This window comes from Atta cephalotes (genome assembly GCF_000143395.1).
Source record: "Atta cephalotes unplaced genomic scaffold scaffold00046, whole genome shotgun sequence".
NCBI lineage: Eukaryota > Metazoa > Arthropoda > Insecta > Hymenoptera > Formicidae > Atta > Atta cephalotes.
In genome coordinates, this window is record NW_012130110.1 from 231,123 (window position 1) to 240,027 (window position 8,905).

An 8,905-nucleotide genomic window follows, 5' to 3' on the forward strand; every position below is an offset into this window, starting at 1 on the left:
GTGTGTGTGTGTGTGTGTGTGTGTGTGTGTGTGTGTGTGTGTGTGTGTGTGTGTGTGTGTGTGTGTGTGTGTGTGTGTGTGTGTGTGTGTGTGTGTGTGTGTGTGTGTGTGTGTGTGTGTGTGTGTGTGTGTGTGTGTGTGTGTGTGTGTGTGTGTTGAATCAAAAACCTGTTACATGTATTGATGAATAATATCCGACAATAGTCAATTACTAAGAATTATCACACATACAAATTTCGTTGTATGAATTTAGTTGGAAATTTTTTTCATCGTCGTTTGCACAAAAAAATTAATGTATTAACATATATGTTACTATATTCATAGAAAATACAATATTCCTTGTCAATTTATAACCAGAAATTTCAAATTTCCCTGTCCTTTTTTCAATAATACTATGCTTATACATTAAACACAATGTAATCGTAATAACGTATGTAAAACGTATTTCCCTTCAATATGGAACGGGAAATTCAGTATTTCAGATATCTGTGAATGTTAGTAATTAAGCTTTTATACAACATATAAATCGGATCACACGTAAATCCGATATTGCACGATTAATTTTTCCGCAGGAAACCATATATCACGTTGGAACTAAATATTCCAAACAAAAACCGTGCACAATTCAAAAATATTATGTTTTAAGCACATAATCACACAGCAACGTGATAGTTTGTAAAATATCGATAAACTATTTTCTAAAACTCTATGCATTTAATTTAAAGATAAAAATTTGAAACTTATTTCATAAAATATTGACTGACATACCGATGTATGCAATAAAAAAATTTTACGAATAGGACTACGTTCCAAAACTTCCTCCCCGAGGAAAATTTTACTCGAAATATATATATGTAACGTATATTATAGCATATAGAGTAAAATCTTCCTCGGAAAAGAAGTTTTAGAATGTAAAATGGCAAATTTGCTTAATAAATTTTTATTTTTCTTACTATTATAATATAATTCTTTATATAACTGCCGTGTATGCCATTTTTTCTTCAGTCATTAACGCAAAATGAATATAAAACCAAACAGTGAGTTATGTATATTCTAATGGAAGAAAAATGCGAATGTTGCTAGTAGAGTTTACGAAACGTATTTCTTTCGAAACTTGAGAGCTGTCCATTATTTCGTATAGAAGAGCGAAAGGAGCGAAATAACCGGCCATGAGACGAAAAAAGTAACACAAAAGAGATTCTCTGAATTAGGGAAAACTCTGGGAGTCCGATTACCATCCTCCAATTTACTCTATCCCCATTCTGCACTCGCGGGCATCCACAGACTTCATACATAGACGCAGCCGGACACGGCCGGATGCGATCACGCGCACACACACACATACACACACACACACACATATATACACACGCGCGTAATACGTTTGCACATAATACGTTCACATACAACGTCATAATTGAAAGCTTAGCGGCTGCAATGTGTGTCTCTCAGTGAGGTCCGGTATACGTAATAATTTAATCCGAAATTCGCGGGACAAACACGAAAATGACTAGGTGGCCGGAAGAGAAACAACCAGCTATCCGCTTAGCGGGAAGTGCTTACGCGAAATCCGACTTTTCATCAATTTCCCGACCCTTCGGCATGGTAGTCTTTCAATTTCCGCGTAAGAGCTGTCAGACGATCTGTCGACCTGATTACCTTATTAAGAAAAATGTGTTTGACTTGCAGAACTCTTTAATAACTTCATCTGTTCGTCTTTGTAATTCTCTATTAGTATATTAGATCGAAGAAAAAAAACCATTATGCTCGCGATTAGATTAAATTGATAAAATGCTTGCTAAATAATTAATCTTATTTATTAGTTTATGACGAATCTTGTAATATAATATTTACAAAAATAATTCAGTTTCAATAAATAAAGAAAGGCTTCTTATATTCAGAGCAATTTATTCACTTGCCATTTCGCAGATATGTAATTAAATTCAGTGTTGTGTTCAGGTACTTGACAAAGAAAGAGCTGCGCAAGGAAAATAAGCTTTCAAAGGACTTCATTTCCCCAAGGAATGTTTTACGATTGTCCTCCTTCATCTTCTGTCGCTCGAAACTATATATGACAGATTTCATGTCCTGTGCTACCTGAACACAAAGCGTATCCTTAAGTCAAGTTTCCCTAGGGCGATACAATGCAACCAAGAAGCCATCTTCGCGGATCCACATTGCTGCACATTAAGACCTGTCGCAAACTACCTGGAGAACCGTTTCTCAACCACCTCCCGTACTACTTCTATGTCTGCCCATCCTTTGGCATATAAAGTTTGTAACAGTATAACTGTGAATTGAATGAAGCTTTGACAAATACCGAAGGTTTAATGTCAATTTCGAAGATCTGACAATGCGTTTAGTTATTATGAGAAAATCAAAGATCTCACAAATGTCAATTGAGAGATACTAAATATCATAAAAAAAAATATTACATGATTTCAATAATAAATCATTATATGTACAAATTTATTTACATATATGTTTCATTTTTACCATTTCTATATTCTGAAATGATTCCAGTATACAGCACATGTTAATTTTATATGCTTTCTAAAATGATTGTAACACATTAGATACGTTTAAGAAATGTATACAAAACATACATGGATTAATAAGTGCTAATCAGAGTACCAAAAAAATTAAAACGCGATTAAAATTCGAAATTCTTTTCGTTCACAATAAAAGTTGGAGTACGTTGGCACTATTTTTTCTCGAATAGTTGACATGTTGAATACAGAATGCGCGAAAGCATAATATGCAAATTATTGCAGTGGAAAACTTTTTCTCCGCATAGCACCGAAGTAAACGAGTGGGAAAAAATAACTCGGCTCTAGACCCAGGAGCTTCCAGGGACGATGGACCAGCATAGACACACCGGCATGGAAGCCCATTTTTCCGGAACATCCACGACAATCCCCGCCGACACGCAGCACGCTCTCATCCTGAATTACGTCGACACTAAACCGTGCAACGCACGCGAGAGCCTCCCTTATCGTCAGGAGCAACATCCGCGATTATCAAGCCAACGAACCTCGTTGGGGATTACCCCCGCTACCGAGATTTATCGACCCTACTTCTACTCGACCACCCTTGGAAAGGGGTCAAGAGGCCGTTTTGGCCGTTTCTCTCTCTTTCTCGAATCTTCGTTTCTCTATTCCTTCCGTTCTATCCAGAATCGTCTTTTCAGTCCTTGTTTTTTTCGGTCGCTCTTGTTGATCCTTCGTCTAGTTGATGGGAAAAAAAGGATTCGTGCTCTTTTTTCGAAAGCCGACCGTGTCTACGTTTCCTCCCTCTTCATGTACGTCAGAAGACGCTTTGGAAAAATATATCACAAAATCGATTCGGGCCAATTTTTATCAACTTAATTTTTCTAATGTATCATATTTTATTTAAGAAAAAAAGCAGAGAGAATAGGCACTTCACACATATCGCACACGCAATGCAGGCATACGTTGGTAAAAATGATGGACAGATAAGAATGACAGACACGAGAGACTTATCTCAAAATGTTTTATTTAAAAGGAAAAAAGTAGGCTTACGTGAAGAGAACTAAAATAAAGTTCAAGAATAATATGTCTATCTTTTTCTTGAATATGATTGGCGAACGTTTGATAGAAATACACAGACAGCATCAAGAATTATCGCATATCGGGGAAGTAAGTACAATCTCAATGCTTTTATTCTTAGAAAAGATTTTTCAAAATTATCGCTATCGGATACATATTTTTTGATACAATTTAACAACAGATTTGTTTGAAAGCAAAGAAACGTTTGCCCCTGCACAGACTGCTTTATCAATGTAGCGAAAAAGTCGAAATATAAAGCACTATTCTATACTAAACTTATTTTATTCTGTACCTACTTGTGACATAAATTAAAGTAAAATACATTCATTGTTTCCCATATTGCATTATCAGTTATTTTAAATTCGAATAATACATTAAAGTATTTTTTTAGTAAAACCCATTTTTCGATTATATTTTTCTCATCTCTGTTTTCGTTAAAGAAATAACTAGTATAAAAAATTATATAATTCCCTGTAATAGTTAAAATATATACGATAGCAAAATCTACAATAACTGTTTACGATAGCAATCCTCGCACGCATTTCTTGAGAAAGAATTAATTAATTAAAACTCTCTCACTAATTCTCATTAAGTGCAATTGTCCTCTTGTCGCCTGAATCGCGTCAATCTCACTTACAATTAGTTAAGATTTCATCGTTATGAGAGCCTCTAATTACATCTAGCTATTAAACAGCTTATATCGCAAATGTCCTTAATCTTTTGTCTGGACTGTTTATAAAAAACTTTTTTTATCATCTTATCATCTATTTATTTATTTATTTATTTATTTAAAGAAATGGACAAATAATTGTATAGATGTCTAAAAAATATATCCTTTATTACAAAGTCAATAAATTATCATAATATTTATTACAAAATTAATTTAATTATACATTCCAGACAATATAGAGAAATATACTTTAAGTATAAAAATATAGCAGTCTATCAGTATTCGATAGCTATTTTTTCATATACCACTTTTTTATTGTACTTATGATTGATGACCTTATCTGAAATAATTGATTCAATTGTCTCATGTTTGATGAAGTTATCAATGTGAACAATCAGCGTGATCATTATCTAAGAATCGACGGTCCTTTTAATTCATCATGATGAATTAAATTCCGCGAATTCTATTTTCACACCCAAACACGTGTTTGCTGGACATGAATTAACAGAGACTAGCATGCAGCGATAAAAATTTATCCGTCGCGCGAAAAACACGAAGGCGCATTCCGGCCAACCCGCTATTGAGGTCATAAAATGAAGATAAAATCGCAATATGGACGATTAACTCGCCGTCATCGGCTCCTAACGTTAATTATCGTCATTACAGCAATGGCAATTTTTATCCCGCCTGTTAGAAGCGAGTTAATGCGACTTAATAATGGAACTGCATATATATTATATCATGATATTCATATTATATCACGACATGTATAAATTACATCACCACTTTCATATATAATTTCATGATTAAATGAAACAATTGAGCGTTTCTTTGTAATCTTATATTCAATAATTCTGTATTCTGATAAAATATTACGAGAAAGAAAAGTGAAGTTTTGTCATTCAATGAAAAGAAATAGTTTCATCATTTTATAATAATCAGACTACAATTGAATAGAATATAGAAAAAAAGATGCAAATAAAATAAAACTTATGAAAAAAGATTTCTACGTGCTTATTCTTGATCTTACAGAACTCTTCAATGATTATCTGGCTCAAAATGGCAAATATTTTTAAACGATGCTTCTAAATCCTGCATTATGCTACTCGCGTACGAAGGGGAAAAATGTGCTAGCCAAAAAAAAATACAATAATCATGCAATGTTCCCTTGATGGACAAATAGATGTGTACATTGTGTATAGCAAAGAGCCGAGTTAAATAAGGGAAATGCATATGTAAAAAGAAAACGGAAAGAAAGTCTGGATAACAGGAAAAGATGAAGAGAGACGGGGTGACGGTAGACTGGGTGGGAAGCAATGGCGGAAAAGCAAGTTGAAATTCGTGAGAGATGATACGAGTACGTGAGACGAGGAATGCAAATGGACAATAAACCGCCCTCTCATCCACCGTCTACCGACAGTATATCATCAGCGACACCCGTACTTTTAGTTTATGTCGCATGTATAAGCGGCGTTTCGCATCAGGAACGCAAACATCCGTGGCGATTCTTGTTCCCTTAGGAATCCTGAGGATCTCGGCCTAATTCTTTCGCTCATTCCTTTTTATGTCGCTCTCAGAATTAAAGAGATCTCTCCCTTGAACCGTTCCCTTCTCCGCGAACGTAGACGAATTCTCTTAGAATTTTCGTCAAGCCGGAAAGTCGATAATTCACGGACCGCGGTCGTCCGCGGAAAACCTCGAATTCGCTCCACGATTTATTATATCATAAATTTTGAATACGTTATCCGTGCAGTATATGAGTGCATGAAAAATACTATGGTGTGGGCGCGATTATGCGGCGATTTTCACCGCGAAATTAGATGAGTGACTGCTTTTTTTTTATTCCAACTTCGACGCTTGCAACATAACGATGTGCAGTGTACCGATACTTATTGTCCAACGATTTAATTAATGAGTGACAAAGTTATTACCAACATCATCCAGTAGTGACGGTAAACGAATAGCCTGGTGTACTTCTCGATTGTTCTTCCGCGCTCGATCTTAACATAAACGTGACAAACAAAACTGTGAACGATAGCAAAGTCATGCTGCAAAATTTATACGATGCCAACAGCATCGATGTACCTTTATTTTCTCATACATGAATGATGACTAATATTGTTATAACGTACGCGGTCATAAGCAATAACAAGAATTACTGGCATGTATGTCTAATGTTTCAGCAATATTTTGGCGACGCAGATAGTTATAATTTTCTCATTAGTATGAAAGTATTTTAAAATATTTGAAAATACATCTGCAATTTATGTACAATCTAAAAACGTATTAAGCTAGATCAAACAAATAAACGTGATCAAACATAGTTCGCATTCATTGAAGCAAGTTTCGCATTTATTCGCATTCGTTTACTTTTGCTTTATATAAAATTGCGGTTTTTAAATTATATTTCGTTTTAATATTTGCTCATATAAGTCTTGGACAATACAGTACTATATTAAAAGTCTTCTTGATATTAATAAAAACACATCTGATATTAAATGGTGCTATTATAATAATGCTTATAGGTACTTTATTCATTTATTTATTATGCCTAAATGTATTCACTACTTCTGTATAATGAAAATGTTTGCTATGCAAATTTCATTATGGCTTTTTAATTCAATTCCTTCTTCATAACTATCATTCGCACGCACGTTCGATAAATACAAGTTCCGACTTATAGCTTTATATATAATACACGGTCAATCTCGAATTTATACTTGCATGATAGCATATGAATAAATATATATTATTTAAATATATACATGTTTCATAAAGGCAGTGAAATTTTTCACTGCTTTATAAATTAAATATGACGTAGTTAGAAATGTATTAAATATATGAAAATTCATGTTATATTGAAATAAATCAATAAGAATATTTACTATAATATGTACGAACTTTTTAAACTTTTGCGTGTAAAATTTGCACGTAAAAAATATTGAGGGTTGCTGCAAATATGAATTCTTTCGCTCGCATGTATGAAACCGTTCAAAATCAATCGTTAGCGTATACGTGTCTTTTTTTAATTGTTTATAATCTAAGTGTAAATTTCATAAGTTACATAAAAATTCCTGTACTTTAATTGTCAAGATACCGGGTACTTGAGACGCGCGCACGGTATGCATTAGCATACAGGAATCTGGACATCGTTAAAAGTTTGTCACGCGTGTGCATGTTATTAAAATAACCGCGACATATCTCGTCCGCCATTGGATTGATCTTGATCCGCATCTCTCGTGAATTAAGCGCAAGGCGTGCATGTCACTCTTCGCACAACTACCCAAGATTACGATCGAGAAGTTTTGCTTCGAATGGAAAGTGTTGAACTGCTTTCCGCACGCGCGTCTACACAATCATTCAAAGCAGATATTTTCCAATGTCTCTCGCTAATACATTTCAGCTAATACGTATCCTGAAAACAATAACTGCAATTATTAATCCTAAATATAATAATGCGAATATAATAGTAATGCTGCTACTGCGATAGCGAAATTGATTTATCTATAACTTTCTGTCATTTCTCTCTGTAACTTAACTACGTGTATATATCGTTAAGAATAACATTTCGTTTATGTAGTTTGAACTTTATGTGTCTACATTGCACATAGATTATAAACGCATTTCTAAATATTAATAAGAGACCTTTATATCATTAATAAGAAAAATATATCTACCTGCGACATAAAAATAATATCATGCTCCCCCTCTCCCCCCCCTCCACCCTCCCCCCTCCGAGATGCAATTATTGTATTATAAATGACGATATGGATACGATATGGAAAGCGCAAGATATGAAAAAAGGGAACTTTCCCATGTAATATGCCTCGGAATAGTTAATAATTATGGAGCAAAAGTTCATCATAAATTTGTAGTATGTAATTACTGAGGATGCTCATCAAAAGTTTGATTGTATCTTTTTGCTTCTATTAACATTGTTTATAATATTAGCAATTAACGCAATGTATTAGCGATTAGCCCATGTTTCTTAATATAATTGAAATATAATTAATTTTTAGTCTTTTATTACATTTGAATTGTTAATATAGAAATATTAAAAATATGTGATAATAATTCTTATTATTACCTATAACTGCGTCATAACATTATTCATCATTCAAAAAATCAAATTAAAGAAGTTTCATTTATTAAATCATTTTTAATAATTTTATTTTTCTCAAGGATGATAACAATGTATAAAGATGAATTTCTATTCATGTATAAATAAAGAATATAAATGAAATTAAGAAAAAGAAATTTTAGTGTATCGAGTGACTGTTGTACAGTCTGAAGAAACCTGTAATTTATATAAATACTAGCTCCCCGGATACTGCAATTTAACGGGTGTTAGCATTTCGAAAGGATTACAATCTGAATGTTGGTCGCTCCGTTCCAGGAAGTAAAGCTGTACGAGTTAACGCGAAACTTCCTCAATGGCTTAATTGCCGATAAATATATACGAATATTTAAGCAGAAAAGGCATTCTAACTGCCTCAATTAAAGTGCACCCAGCTATAACTCGGTGTGAATGAGTCACACACGCGATTCTCGTGAAATGCATCCGCAATGCTCTAGCGAGCGGAGGACAGCGCGAATAAATGTGCATCTGTGAGCGACGCATTTAATAGTAAGCCACGCATAGTAATGGTTCGCTTAACTTGATGTC